Source organism: Nothoprocta perdicaria, unplaced genomic scaffold (assembly GCF_003342845.1).
Source record: "Nothoprocta perdicaria isolate Ctin4 unplaced genomic scaffold, notPer1 scaffold_72, whole genome shotgun sequence".
Taxonomy (NCBI): Eukaryota; Metazoa; Chordata; class Aves; order Tinamiformes; family Tinamidae; genus Nothoprocta; species Nothoprocta perdicaria.
Genome location: NW_020455999.1, coordinates 812794 through 828847, shown reverse-complemented (window position 1 = coordinate 828847; position 16054 = coordinate 812794). Strand labels below are relative to the sequence as shown.

At 51.0% G+C, this 16054-nt stretch overlaps 1 long non-coding RNA gene across 1 annotated transcript; it reads right to left on the bottom strand.

Moving 5' to 3' along the window:
* Positions 1-1169: 1169 nt before the first annotated feature.
* LOC112957498 lies at positions 1170-14190 on the bottom strand. The gene is made up of 2 exons (XR_003251228.1): positions 14023-14190; positions 1170-1304 (listed from the first exon to the last, which is right to left on the bottom strand). It is a non-coding gene; the product is annotated as an uncharacterized LOC112957498 (long non-coding RNA).
* Positions 14191-16054: the final 1864 nt, after the last annotated feature.

The following is a 16054-nucleotide window of genomic DNA, read 5'->3' as shown; positions in this document are numbered from 1 at the left end:
ACGGAAGCTGATTTCTTCCCCTTCCCACTGCTTCCCAAAACTGCCTCCTTTTTCTCCCTGTACAATGCAAGTCTCTTCCTAGAATTTACTCTGCCTATGAAGAGCAGAAAAAGACAAAAAGGAGAAAAAGGGAGACGTCCCCCAACATGGCATAAAGGGGAAGATCTATGAAGACAAAAGGAAGGAACCAGGTTACAGAGGGACAGCCTGGATAAATTCCTACTTTTCTGTGCAGGTGTCAGCTGACATTGAATAACCTCTCCCCCCCAGGCAGGGGGCTGCAGATGGGAGCCCCCAGCCCCAAACAGGTGCCTGTTCTTGCAGCACCGCTGCCCTCGGGACACTTTCTGCTCCGGGGCTGCGGCACCATCAGGAGCTCCCAGGTGCACCCGTGGCTGCACAAACCTCCCCGCTTACAGCTGCTCCGCACGTGGATTCCTTCAGGTTGGCTTTGTGGTATCGCCACAGGTCAGGGCAAGTCTGGAAGCTACCTTTAAAGCCAAGGTTTGCAGCCAAATGCTTGAGATGTGGCAAACGCAGGCGAGTCATCAGTGTGACATAACCAAGGCAGATTTAACAGCTGGAAACACCAGCCCAACTCGCTGTGGAGCACGGAGAGCAGCTCGTGCTGCAGTGGGAGCTCTGCCCCAGCAGCTGCTGGGGGTTTAGGGCTCTGGTCACACATGGGAAAACAGGAACTGGTCTCACTCGCCATGAGCTGCCTTCAGACACAACCTGATGCCAGGGTAGGAGGTTCCTGCCAGGGAGAAGTTCTGGATCCTGCTGCTATGCTCTTTGAAAGCAAGGCAGGAGAAGTGTCAGTGGCTGGAAGCTGCCTGCACCCGTCTAGCTTAAACTTAGCTAAAACACTTAAACAGCAGCAGAGCATTAGGGATGGAGATTCAAAATCGAGGGTAATGGTGGATTATTTCATTTTCAAGTCAAGGTGAGGCACCTTTCAGGCATTCTGGTTCGGAGCAGCGAGCTAAGACATTAACTGAATGTATTATCATGGCCTAGTGGTCAAGTTATCTCATCAGACTTCTGTCCTTAGACTCCAGGGAACTATAATCTGAATGTGGGCAAGCTTTAACTCACATTTTACCTTTACAGTTACACTTAACCACAGTGACATATATGGATTAGCAGCTGCTTTTGTGTGCCAGACATCTGCAGGTTTTAGTATTAGATGAGAGTGAAGCAACATACACACAGGGACATTAGCTACCGTCTCAATCAAGCTTCCTCTGCATCTCCTTCGTTCTACAGCCAAGAGATGACGACACACCAAGGTTCAGCTTCTCCTGTCGGGGTCAAAGAGAAGCATCAAATTGAGGGAAAGGAAACGGGAGCTTCTCAGCTCCTCCATTAAGGCGCCAACCACCTCCTGTCTATTCCAGCCCCATCCCAAACAGTGGAAGAGATTCATAAAGGTTGCCAGGCAAAGTGTCACAGGTCACTAACAGGCGACTTCTCTTCCATCAGAAAGCTCCATTTTGTTCATAAGGAGAGAATCAGAGGGGAAAAATACCTTAAGAAAAGCCACCTTCCGAACAGGGGTTTGACACACCAACCATCTCTACATACCAGCAGCTAATTAGCCTCCTCCTCCAGTGTGCACCAGCTCAGGTCCCCTTTGCTTCTCTCACTACCCTATTTCATAGCCAAAAACCTGTTTTTAAACATCACCAGGAGAGATCTCTCTGAAGCTCCTGGTCTCCAAGGCTCCTGACATTCTCTCCCAACTCTTTTCTAGGTAATTAGGCCTTAGAGCACCCTGCAACCCTTTACAGAAAATGGAAACAGCAGCAGAGGCACAGAGCAAGGAACCAAGTTCCAGGCAGCTGAGTGTTTCCAGCAACAGATAAAACACCTGAATACTCGAGCTGAAGTGTCTTAGTCATTTTGATGGTCTCCTTGGACTTGCTCAGACAAGCACCACTTGCAGGATGGTGATTTCTCTTACTAAGGCCCTTTTCCCTCCTCCTAATGTGCTGGGAGCTGGATGAAGCAGTGCCCTAGATCTCTGCACTGCACGGATGGCAGCTGGGAACAGCAGCCAGGTGTGGGTACACCTAGACACGGTCTGCAATTCCCATTTTAGAAAGGACTGGGGCTCCCAGCCAGAAAGAGACCTGCAATGGAGGCACTTTAACGTGTTCCTCTTTGGTCTGTGGTGCGGAAACCTGCTCCTATAGTGTCAGGGAATGCAAGTTAGGGAGGACAGGGCAGTTGCATCACTTCCCTCAGAAGGGGCAGCTCCAGCCTCTAATCTTTTCCAGGACGGCATCGCTCGGGAGCCGACTCCAGACAGCACAGGGTCTGGTGCATTAGGCAGCAACAACCCAGAGACCCAGTTCCAGATAAAAATCAACGGGCAAGATGACAAAAGAGGCACTTTTGTACTAAGGTCATAAAAGCAGAGTCACAAGGAGCTGAAGTCATCCAGTCCACTGCCTGGGCTAGGGTCAGGGCTTACTGCAGGTCACCCAGTTCATCCAAGAGCACTTCCAGCACCATGTGCAGCAACACTCCATGTACCTACCTCTGAAGAGGGGGAAAAAAAGCAGGGTGTCCTTCAGTCTCTTGCATGATTTTGCCTTTTTTTTAAAAAGAGTGAAAATGCTTCCACACTCAGACTCATTCAACTAATCCCTCCTGGGGCACAGATCCAGCCTTGGCATTTGCTCTGTCAAGCATCTAGTGGGGACTGAACTAAGAATAGTACCTGGGGTAAAGCATAGAGCTTGCTGGTAGGATTAGCTGAAGCAATTACAGGTAGCAAATCCCTGCTATTCCGAGGCTTTATTGTTAAGCAGCAAGAGCAACGCTGCTTTCCTCGGAGAGAGCTCTTTTTTGCCAGGCAGAGCAGGGCTGAAGCACCTTGGAGCAGCAGCCTCGGCATCGCTGCAGCTTCACGAGCCGCTGCTTCCCTCTGCTGGGAGCGGAGCAGCCCGGGTCCCAGCTCCGGTGACACCCTCCCGGGAAACAGGCAACTTTTTTCCTTCTCTAAACTCTCGAGCATTGCAGGTATTCGTGGTACAATTCACATCTGTGGGAGCAAGGAGTTTCCAGTAGAAGTGGAGAAGCTAAACTGCTGACAGCAGGGCGATCGCTGATGCCTTGGCTCAGCCAGCCACCCGTCCTCTGTCACCTCTGCACCCCACACATCCTCATGAAGCGATCACCATGAGAAGAAATACTTCAACTCAACCCTCTGCAACCCCCTGCTCACTCCTGCCTTGCAGAAAGCAGCTTTGGGTCCACAGAAGTGGCACCTCATCACCCTGAGCAGACGCACAGCAGTTCAGAGCTGTGGAAAAGGTCCATACGGGTCTCAATGTCCCTCCTGGCCGCTACTGCAGCCCAGCAGGAGGGGAACATGGAGAAGAGGAACATAGAGGAGAGCCCAGCTTCAACTCAGGCTGCACGGGCACACGAAGGCTACCACAACATCCCCATTTCAAGGAGCTGTTTGTAGACAGTGCACCGTGAGAGCTGTTAATATGACAAAACACACAGACACCACCAGTAACCTGGCTCCCAGTTAAGGGTTTCATTCCCAGAAACACTCATCACATGGAAATCACTCCGTTTCTTAAAATAGAGAGCTTGAAAATACACGTCAGCTAAATATCATGAATGATACCTTCCAACAGAAACATCCATCACGTGGTGCATTCAGCTTGTGTGCTGCATGGGAATAGTCAAACTGGGAGCAATTTACTACCACAGGTATCTTTCTTTCCCCCTCCCAGACATGAGACTTTCTGCAGACCACACTTCTCCCATAAGTTATCAGCTCACTAGCACTAGGAAATCACATCTAAGGCAACCAAGATGTCCTTTCTTCTTTACCTCAACATTACGACTCCAAGATAAGGCGCTAGGCTCATGGGTTAGAGACAGCCAAAGAAAAAAAAAAGGCATTAGGAGTCTTGCCACTCCTTCCAAAGCAGGGATGACAAATTCTGTGCAGCTATAGCAGGTTGTGCTGCCAACAGGTCCAGCTGCAGCAATGTGTCCCCTTTAAAGGCAAGTCAAGTCCTCGGTGCAGCGTGACCAGCAGCCCTGCACCTCCCGCATTGCTCCTGTGTCACTGCTTTGGGTGCAATCCTCTTCGGACAGAGGGTGCAAGAGTGCTACCAGGGTGGCCTGCAGATTTCTGCCTTTCCCTGCAGTAGCAGCCTGGTTTTGGGGGGCAGAAAAGGTTATTACCATTTGACGAGCTCTAATCTCTAGCATGTGCATGCGCTGCCTTTCATCTTGCTGCCTGTCTCAGGGTACAGCCCAGGTAGCCTGTGCACACTGCAGTGACTTGAATCCGAGAATCACCTGCACTGCATCAGCTGCTATCAGTCCCTTTGGGCTACAGCCCCTTTCCATCAACCCTGCTGCTACATCACGTGCTACATCACTCATTCCAGTCCCCAGAACACCACATCTTGGCTCAGGCAGTCGCAGAGCGGATGCTGCAGTGCTGGTTTGTCCCCCAAGTCCAGCTCACCCCGTCCCCACCGCATGCATTCCCTGGAGCGCTCCGATAAAGCCCTTGGGAACAAGCCCCCAGGTTGCAGTTGAAGGACATCCAGAAGGACACCACACTCACGCAATGGACTTGGCCAACTCCATCACTAGGTGGTTTGAGGAGGGGTGGCAGGGGCGGGAAGCAGAGGACAGGGCTTGGCTGCCACAGCGCTGGCAGCAGCACTTTCAGCCCCCCCTCCCTGCCCGCAGTGTCCTTCTTGGCAGGAGAGCTTTCAGAGAGGGCTTTTGCTGCAGTGCATCACAGAGAGGGTGACTTGCCAGCAAGCCACACGGTACTTCCTCCTCTTCACCTTTCCCCTGTCTGCACAGGGCGCGCTAGCTGATGCTTAGAAATTGGAGACCGAATGACCTAGCCGGTCTCATCGGAGGCTCGCTCCTGGAGGAGCGGGACTCATCTGCACCACCACTCCCTTGGTCCCCTCCGGGTGCACCCGGCGATGCTGCAGAGCGTTCTGCGTGCCATAACCCCAGCGATGCAGCTCCCCTGCAGCGCTGCTGCGCTGAGGACAAGCTGGTTTCATTAGTGCTGCAGACAAGGTCTCAGGGAGAGGAGCAGCTCCCTTGCGTTCAGCCCAGGCTCTACTTACGCAGAGCTGCAACCTAGTTCTAACTCATATCCTTACTTAAAACCTCAGCTAATTCAGAGCTAGGCCTCGGTGGCCACTTTCCTCCTGTCCTTCAGTTTTTGCTCCTGGCCACCCTTCACCCAGGGCCATTCAGATACTCCTATGGAGCCCAGCAGATGCTCTCAAGCCCTTCCACAAACTGCACAAGGGAGACAGGCTAACACTGCACATCCTGCCACATACAGAGCTGCTGCATTAGCACAGCAGCTGTTTAAACAGAATTTAAAACATGTTCTTCACTAAGTGAGTATTCCTGGGTACCTCCCTTTTCCCAGGAGCTATAGGGAGCCTGGCAGCTCCACAGGACCCAAAGGAGCACATTAGGGGTGAACACAACCCACAATTCTCTCCCATTTTCTCCCATCTGACAGTGACCTTCAAGGCTAAGAATGGCTCTCTGCTTATTTTTTCCCCCCTAATCAAGTCATTAAATCAACTGACTCTGCTCCTTCAGAGTAAGAAAACTGGCAAAGAATTTGATTGATGCTAAATTACAACCCACTGATATGTTAAACCTAAAAGTTTTCACCAGCAATTCAAGGTCAAAGCCTGCTCCAAGGCTAGTTCTACCGTTCTCTTGAAGATTTACCCAGTGAGCTTCCTAGGACAGGGACTTGATTTTGTTTTCACAGGTTTCAACCCAACCTCATTATTAAATCCAATGAGGAACCTCTTGAGCCAAACAACAAATTTAAGAGGAGGTAGTTAGCCAAGAGCAGAGGACCTTCTCCATCATGAAGAAGTCCTCTAAATGAGGTGAGCTTTGCCCTCCCTTTGCACACATTTATGCAGTTACTCACTGCAGAACATTGATGCAAATGGGAGGCCATTCAGGTTTGCCAAATTTCAGTTCTTGCTCACTCAGCAGTGGGGATTCTCCCTTCGCAAGAGGCCGCTTGTCTGAAAGCAGGAGAAAGGCACAAAAAAAAAGAAAGTGTCTTAAGGACACTTATGCCCAGGCATAAAAGTAGAGAGAAAAAACATTCAGATTCTTGGCACATGGGAATTCTTGCATTCGCATGTCAGATAGGGATGGACAGAAAGCAATTTGCAGCAGCTGGTAAAGATTTTAATGCGCTGGTGCATCGCATTGCACAACTGAGAGCAAGAGACAGCCAAAAGATCCCCCGATTGCTCGGGGTTCTGCAGCAAAAGAGCCAATTGTGGGAATCTGAGGAGGTTTTGAGACTGCCCCTTCCCTCATCCCACCCCAGATACTCCAGGTCTGGGGGAGAATGGGCAGTACTGGATGCTGGACACAACCACTTGGTGGTGGTGCTAGATGCTGCACACCTTGAGGAAGGGCAAGCAAGACTTCCCCGTTCTTCACAGGTGCTGGCAGTGCCAACAGCCCTGCAATTTGGAGTCCAGTAGGAATTTTTAAATTCCCCTTGGCACAAGAGGCCCTTCCTCATACTGGCCATTTATTTCTCCATGAAAAAGGCACTTCTCTCCAGGGAAGCAACTCACAGCAGCTGCATTGGGAGCAGGACGAGGGGGCACCCAGGAATAAGTAATTCCTTAGCTAGGGAAGATGGGAAGCAGCACTTAACTTGGGAACACCCATTGCTAAGCCCAGCATGCAGCCCGCTGCTGCTGCACCACAGCCGCAAGGACCAGAGCTCAAAACACAGACACATCCACATATTTAAGGGAGATGCCTTTTGCAGCAGGGCACCAGCAACAAAATCCATGACCTTCTCCTCCAGAAATATTATAGGCCGCTGTCGTTTGACCCAGTCTTTAACCATTTCTGCACCAGCCACTGGTGACAGGTAACAAAGTCAGTAGCCACCAGCAAATCCCTGCAGGTCCCCTCCTTCCCCATGCAGGGCAGGCCACAGCCAAGAGCATTTGGTCTTTATGCAGGCTCACAAGCCCCAAGCAGCAGCACAAGCAAGACACTCTCCTTATTTCCTAAGTTTCCAAAAACTCCTCACTCTTTCACTGGAAAGCTATGGGGTTAGATACCCTAGGCACCCAAAGGGCTAAAGCTCACTTGGGAATCAGTCTGGCAGCCAGAACAAAACCACACACTTCTCCAGAGACTGGCATTAAAGGAGGAAATGGGCTGAAATAGTCTGACAAAATCCAGGCTTCCAAGTGACACCAGACTTCCCAGTACCTCAGCCTTCGTTACCCACATGCTAATTGGGTGCCTATTGTCCCGGTGGCTGCAGGCACAGCCCACGAGTTCAAGGTGATGCTTGGGCTGCTCTACTGGAGGTGACCAGGATTGCATGCACTGGAGATGCCTCCCCAGAAATGCAAGGCAAGAGCTGTCAGGACCGTACTGCACCAAGCTTCACCCTCCATCCTCCTCCTCCACCACTCACATGCTGGCAGCAGGTTGTCTATAGCGTTTTTCCTTCACATTACTCAGCTTTTAGTACTGCCCTTAACTTGCTTGCACTACCATGTAATACACAACCTCACCTGAATGAGATACTGTTCAGTAACGCTTCAGTCCAGGAATTCCTATTTAAGTGCACCAACATTGGATTTGTCTTCTGTCCCCTATAATCATTCCTATTTTTCTGTGTTTAGTACAGAGTTATCCTGTCTAGGCTGCCAGCAAGCAAGGGAATCCTATTCAGAGGCTCTAGTGCTCGTTTCTACAGATGTGAATGGCTGAGAATTTGCTGGGCATTCCCTGCACTTCTCATGCTCTCACCACTTGCACTGCCTTCGCTGAAGCCTGTTTTTCTTTCCAATTTTGAGGGATTTTGTTTGTTTTTACATGCTTTTATTCATAATGCCCACACCTTGAAACACTTTGTTGCATTCACTATCTCATGGTGATTTGTGACAATTATTATTGGGACAATTATTAGTTCAGTTACCTCTGTTTTGTTTCCATTCTGTCAATTAGAAGGGCTCCTCAAATGCCACAAACTTTGACATTAAAACTACTTTACAAATGAAATCAAGTCTCATTGCTCATTGATATAATGATGCAAGGAGAACAAGTAACAACTGGCTGCAAAAAGTCACTGCATCACAACCCTCTGAGGTTTTCAGCTTTGATTTACATGGCAAAGTTTCAGGTTTGGTCTTGAGGTGTCATCTAGAGCTTCCCTTAAAGCTAGAGAGGTCTCCTGGTGAAAGAAAATTCAGTAAGACTTGTAAATAAAGGAGTATTTTGCACGGGGGTGTGCCGAAGGACTTGCCTGCACCGTCGCCTTGTGTGGTGTGACCTTGAGAGATCAAGCCTGGGTCCCAGCTTCCCTCCTCTGCAAGGAGAATCCCACCTTTCCCATGGATCTGATTGACTTTTCCTAGTCCTTGGACAAGCGCGAGATAAAAAGGCACCGCAATTAACACAGATCCAATCAAGACAAACACACACAGCCACCCCCCGCTTAAAACTGCAGACACAAGTAATTGCCCCGGCCTCAGTGGGGACGAGAGCATCCCCACTGCTGTCAGGAGCAGCTCTGAGGAGGAAAAAATATTTGGCCATTTCAGACACTGCTAATGTCACCCAGCAACTCTGCAGCAGCAGCAAGGACCTAACTTGGCGTGTGCTGTGACAATTGCCTGCCAGCAGCTTTCCTCCCCCACACGGAGGACGTGGAACCCGTATCCATCGGGATTTCAGCACCACCGACTCCACTGATATTTCAACAGAATCGGGAATTGCTCAAGCTGCATTTTTCCCCTTGCCCCATTCGCTCATATCGCTCCCGAGCCTGCAGAATTGGAAAGAAGCGACATTTGAATTAACGGAGGGATTTTTATGCTAGGAAAATGCAAATTGTTAGCAAACATTTGAGTTGAAAAAGCCACTCGGATATAATTTAGTCTTCATTCCATTAACAAATTGTGTTCAGATGGCACATCTCCAGCAAATACAAGCCATGCTGCTGCGGAAAAGGCTGCAATAACATTTGCTCAAGATTAATTCAACTTTCGGAGGCTGCAGGCAGGCACCTACACTTGGAGGTCATGAGACCGCTTTTCTGGGATTTATGGAAAAAACTTCTTTTAAGCTCAATTCAGCAGCTCTGAGCACACAAGGACACGCTCCTTTGGGAAAAGGGTGCCGAGGCTGCAGCACAAGACGCATGCACCATCCACAAGATGCTTTCCCATGCAATTTTAAGCATTAAGCAAGAAAAAGCCGAGGCAGCCGAGGCTGCCAAAGCCCCGATCCCAGCTCCGGGCAGCTCGGGAGCGGCGAGGAGAGGGAATCCCTGGTGCTGCTGCTGCTGCTTTGCAGATCACTTGAAGGAGAAAAGCTCTGGCACTGCTGCACTCTTAAAGCTGCAGTGCCCAATTCCGCCTCCATCCTCCTGCATCCTGCTACACCCCCCTTTTCTTTAAGGGGTGACAGGCAGCGAGAGCGGGGAGACAGCCCGAGTGGTGTCGATGGGGGGGAGTGGGGGGCGCGGGACGTTTCCTTTCCTGCAGCTCTGCAGCAGGGCAGCGCATCCCGACGCGCTCCTGCAAAGGCTCTGCAGCTAGCACGGGGCTCCGACTGCAGCACAACTGCACCAGCCCAGAGGCATTAAAAACCCTCCACCTGCTCGGGAAATGAAGAAAGGAAAAAAAAGAATAAAAAAAGAAAAACTATCAGCAGAGATGATATAAAAAAATCTGAGCTCCTGGCAGCAAGCAATTTCAGATTTTTAGTTTGAAAAAAAAACAGTTAAAAATCAGGCAGTTCTGACTCAGCCTCCCACATATTGGTCCCAGGAAGGATGCAAAAGACAAAAAAAAGAAAATGAACTGGGTGAAGTTCAATCAGCAAGCACCCACCACAAGAGCAGAAGTGGGACTTTTTAATCTTATAGGCACCCCCTATTCATTCAAGGGGGACGATCACAGCCTCCCTAAAACCCCCCTCCCGCAAGCGTGCGGAGGCAGGAGAGCCCCCATTAAAGGGGGCTAGGGATCCCCCCCTGCTGCCCAAGCGCCCCCTTACCCCGCCGGGCTCCGCAGAGCTCCGCGTGCGCAGGGATGAAGCGGGATCCGGAGCTGCAAAAGTTGCCGGCTGCTTCTCGTGCGCGGGAGGCAGGCGCTGGCATAAGTAGTGTCAGACGGGTCCTCGCACTCCAGCGCTGCCGGGGGAGCCCGGAGCTGTGCAGGCGAGCAAGAAGAGAAGGGGGGGAGGAGGGAGCTAAAAAGTCTTAAATCCCTGACACTGCAAGAACCCTGATCCTATCGGAGCGCCTGGAAAGGCAGCGCTCGAACAGCCTCGTTCGCTGGCAGGGTAGGGGCTGAGCCCTTGGGCTGCTCGCTGGGCTTTCCTCACCTGCTGGTGCTGCTCTTGAGAAAGGAAAAAAAAAAAGAATCAAAGCAAATCAGCCGTGTGCATAAGGCTCTCAAAGATACTGATCTCGCCAGAGCTGCCCTAGATCTGGGGGATGCACACAGGCTGGAGCTTATCATGAGCCCTGCCTGCCCAGGCAAGCAAGGGTGGACGGAGCTCGCTCTGGTCAGGAAGGACAGGAGATGCACAGCAAGAATCTCCACCATTTAGGTGACACCAAACTCAGCCAGAGGAAGAATTTAGGTACAACTGCAGGTACAAACGTTAGGACTCTCCCAAAGAAATGAACACACATTGCACAAGCAACCAACAGGTCTACTTTTCTCCCCAATACACACACCTGATCAAAGACTCAGCGCCAGCTCCAGCCAAGCTATACTGCTTTACAGAAGCTCCAGACCAGTAAAGCTGAGCTTTATCCTTGCTTCCCACTGTTTGACAGGATATCTGAGGCAAAAACTACTCAATTGATTAAGCCATTAGAAGGCTACAGCTAATGAAGCTGTGCAGACCCCTGTATTTCAGGGCGACTCCAGCCCGCTGCTTCCATAGGAGCGATTCAATAGGACACAGGCATTGCTCTTGCATCCCCACGCTAAGTGAGACGGAGGAAGGGGAACACGTTTAAGCTCAAGGTTACTGTGGGATATGGCTGGGGGCTAGTGCAAACGCCTACCAAGGCGGGCAGCACTGCCTATGTGGGCAAGCTCAGCACCCAGGCTCAGGAGCCACCAGCTACAAAGCCAGAGTTTTGAAACATGTTAATTTTTTTTTATCCACATCCTTCAATGCAACATCACCAGATGCCAAGCGTACATCAGGGTCAATCCACATTTATTACTGCTGTTTGTTACCCTTGAAAGCTCTTAGGTTAAGCTTTCAGATATGCTGATTACCCACATCCCCAAAAGAGTGCTGGCACTGCTGGGAATGCTGATCCTTCCCTTCGCATCTTGCCTGCTCTCCCATTTGGTTATTAGCTTTTCTTGGCCACGTACACCTGCATAACCCAAACGCTCAGGCCCCCTGTTCCTTGTTGGGGAGAGAAACTATACACAGACCCAGCCCACAAGGACTTATTGCCACCCACTCAACAGGCATCCAGCCTAGGAGGCAGGGGACAGGCTCCCATCCTGCTCGGTTTATCCATTGCAGAAGGAACACGCTCCAGTCCCCTGCACGGACCACAGCACCCACCACTCAGTTTCCATTGGGAATTATTCATGCCTTGCTACCAGCTCTGTGCTGCTGCTGCAGGGCTTCCAAGCAAGTATTAGCAGGCAGGACATTCCGGCTGTGGAAAAGCCCCCTTTCCTCTGCAGGCTTCACTCGCATCTGAAAGGAGCCAGAGACCAGCAGCAAGGCAAGGAGACACCCCAGGTGTCTAATATTTTACTGACCCTTTACTAAGCTTTCCCAAGGCTCTGGAACCACTGAGTTACTTGCATATTTCCCAACATTTGAAGACCACTCACCGCCCAAAGCAGAAAAGCATGGTTAATCTGCAGCGGATGAGAAGAGCAAGGGCAGCACTGGTGAGAAGAGCTCCCATGCTCAGCCCCCGTGCAACATGCCAAGGACTGCGCTGAGCAACACGCGTCCTCCCAAACTCTGCACCAATTTGCTGCTGCAATAGAGATCATTACTATTAATGTGGCTGTGCATTTTGGCACATCTCACTTTGCTGTAGGAGGAAAAAAGGCTCCGCGATCAAGGAGGACTTTAAAATCTTTATCAATCTTCATTTAATCTTAACATGGCATTAAGTCAAGGGCAGAGGGGTATCTTGCAGACTTTGCTTTCCCATTCAGTTGTCACATGCTCGGGAGACTATTGACTTTCCTCAGCTGTATCCATGCAGCTCAGCTTGCTGCATGCAGCAGCCCGGGCAGAGCAGGGCTCCCTGCAGTATCGCGCCATCAGACACCACCACCCGCAACACGATTTATATCACACCCGAGTGCTTTGTAGATAGCGCCTTTGCTCGTGACTAAACATTTTCCAAAGCCTCCTGGACAGAATAAATAACCTCACTGCAGTAGCTAAGCCTGCAACATTCAATGATCAATGAATATAAGAGAACAGACACTGACAGTCAATGTCACATCGTGCACTCAGGATGATTAAAAACCTGGGACTGAAGATATGAAACCCCAAGCAAGAGCTAATATGTCCCTAGTTTAGAAAGCTTTAGTGTGTTTGAAGGTATATTTTTAAATAGCACACTACTAGTGTGCTCTTCATTTTGCTTTTGCATTTGAAACAATTGTGATCAAGATATCAATTAACTGGGAACGTGATTACGCATTATTGCTCTCAGAAGTTCAGTGTGCCAACCCACACCAAGAATCACACCAAGATGCAAACCCCTTTTGACTAAACCCCGGTCAAGCGCATCCAGGGGAGCCCCAGTACCTGCACAACCAGAAGGGCAGCGTGGTGCCCCTGTCCTGCCCAGCTCCACCTCTGGAGCCAGGAGAAGGCTCCGCCGCACACACCAGCCCAGCCCTCGAGGGCTCGGGATGCAGGGCAAGCTCCAGGGCAGCACAAGTGCCCTCCCTTTGTGGCATGTTAACACATTACGGAACAAACCTGTGAGCACCGAGGCTCTGAATCCACCTGGATCACATCACAAGCACTTCCCACTAGAACAGGGACAAGTAGAGGTGACTGAGGCAGAACCTCAGGCTTCATCCCTAAGCTCTGCTCCATTTTGAGCAGAGAGATTTTAGCCCCTTTCACATAAGACACCCACAGCAATAGCAATCAGCACCTGCTTTATAACATTTTTGCTCACACAGGACAAATACAAGTTACCCTATCAGGTAAAGCACGAGCAGGTTCTCCATAGCCACACAAAGTCTTCTACTGCAAGCACCTAGAGAAACTGCCCAGTTTCCTTTTTCCCCCTCCTCCTGCACAAAAGAATATTTCCCTCCGCTACCATAAAGAAACATTACATTTAGCCTGTAACTTAAGACTTCAATTTCTGTCCTCATTTAGCCCAAGACTGAAGCGACCGAATGCAGCTCGTCCCAGTGCAGGGATTTCTGGGGAGGGTGCCAGGACTTTATCTTTCATCTGCTGACCAAGCTGATGAGAGCATCACTTTGCTCAAACAGAGGGCAGAAAGCAGGCACGCTTCACTTGATGGATTGCTTCTCTTCTGGTTCAGTTAAGGTACCTGGAGAAGACTCTTCCCCCAGCTCCTGTCCCCACATCGCTACTCCCCGGAGCGCTCGCATCCCGGCCGCATCCCATCCGTGGAGGACACGGACACCATCGCGACCGCAGCAGTGCTGCATTGCTGGCTCCCAACGCCACCCTGCTCTCTGGAGCTCAACTCCACAGCAGGGTACATTGTGTTTTATTGCTGCTTCGTGATAGCAGCGGACAGGTAACCAGAACTAGCCAGTATTGTCTTTTATTCAACCTTATATAGCAAGTCAGCTGCCCCGCTCAAGGCACATACCTGTAGAGCACTCACAGGCCCCAACTTCTGCCGCTTAGAAGATAAAAGGAGAGACAAACACTAGTCAGAGGTGCTTGAGGAGGGGATACCATCCTACTCACCCACTTTGGAGTATCTCAGCCTAACCTAGCCGGAACAGAGCCCCTCAGCCCTGATGGCACCAGCGCACTGGGAGAGCTGCTGTCACAGCCTTGAGGCTGAGCAGAGCCCAGCTTTCCAGGAGCTCCATGTTTAGTGCTGCTTTCTCATAAGACCCCAGCTCTACAGCTGCTCTTCATCACTGCTCCCAGCTGCTACATCAAGCCACAGGGACCAGCACAGCTCTCTGTCCTACAGGGCTTTTATTTGCTTGCAGCACATCTACCTCGTTAATGGCCCTTCCCTCCTACCCACCTTTTATTTCTTTATTGGTATCACATGTCTCACCTGGCACTCCAGAGATATTCCACTGAAAGGTGCAAACCAGAACAGAATGGGCTGAAAAAGGCAATAAGGGGGCACATTTGTCCTGATAGAGGTATGTTCTGGTCCAAACCTCTCTCTTGGTAAAATCTCCCTTGCCCTGAGTTATGCAGATGTTAGAGCTCCTTAATGAAGCAGTTGAGATATTTTTAATGTGGTCAAAAAATCTATTTTGTCTTGACCTCCAGCTCAGAAATAGTTGTGCTATTTTTTCCCAGACTTCCAAAAAATTACTGAATTAAGTGGGAACTCCATGCTCAATTGCAGCCTCAATACTGAAAGTTTGGTGTCACATAACTGGATGAAGAAAGGGTCTCTCAACTGAAGATATCACTGTCCCCAGCTTCCAGGCCCCTCTGTAGTAATGCCATGAGTAGGGCCTCAGCCATGCAGCGCATCCAAGGCACCAGCAACAGTGCAAGGCCCATAAAAGGGTGATTTTCCCATTTCCCTCTTCTTGACAGAACGAACCCACTCAGATGAACTTCCTAGAGCCGAGCAGACCTCCCCATTGGACACTGAAGAGTTAAATGTCACCTATGGGATGCAGTGCTGTGTCCCCTAAAGCTGCTAGCTAAATGCACATAGTAAATGGCGCAGAGTTGCACAGGGAGGTCTCTGCAGCTGGGTTATTTTGTCCAGCTGGCTCTTGCAAATGGGTTATTTACCCCCTCACCAAGTTTAATTTGCTAATTTTCACCCCCCAAGTTGTGCTTGTGGGATGTGGGGCTGCTGTGTGCGGTGCTTGGGCTCTGCCCAGCCCAGAGGCGCTCTGCAATGGGAGGATCTCGGGAACATATATAAGGAGGTGCTATACAGTGTAGTGCAGGATGCTCCTGGGGAATCTGTGCACAGCTTTGCTGCTGCCATGCAAGTCACAGCGTGCAAAACTGCAGCACTTTTGAAGTCAGAGCAGTGCCTGCGAACTCCAGCTGTTGATAAAGGGCTGTTAAAATATTCCTATTAATTTTCCACGCTGCTGGAAGAGGCGCAGGTGGGAGCCGCGAGCAGCAGGGAGCTCCAGACCGGGGAACAGCGCCCGCCCGCTCGCCAATACACGGCTCTTGTGGACGCCAACCGCAGAGACCTCGGTGGCGGGCGGGGCTCCGAGGCGGGCGGGGCTCCGCGCTGCGCTGCGCCGTGCCGGGCCCGCCCGCGCCGCCGCCGCCCGCTCGCGGTGCCGGTGGGAGGGAGGTGAGTGGGGGCGGCGGCCCGGCCCGGTCCAGCCCGGTTCTCTTGGGCCCGCTTCGGCCCGGCCCGGGCCTGCTCGGCCTTGCCTCGGACCTGCTGCACGTCGCAGCCCGGAAGAGGCGGCCTGCGCCAGCGCTGCGGTTGCATGGCCTTGCCTTGCTTTGCATTGCTGTATGGTGCCGTGCTTTGCATTGCTCTACAGCACTTTGCTTTGCATTGCTTTATGGTGCCTTGCATTGCTTTATGGTGCTTTGCATTGCTTTACGGTGCCTTGCTTTACTGGCCTATTTTTATTTCTTTTTTTCTTTTTTTTTGCATTGCTTGCCCGTGCCGTGCCTTGTTTTGCGGTGCTTTGCCAGCCTTGCCTTGCAGTGCTGTCCAGAGCCTTGCCCAGCTCGTTTCCCTAGAGCCCCGTGTTCGTGCTCTGCAAACCCACCCCAGCGCCACCCGCCTCCCACGTGCAACGCGTCCTCCCAGGGT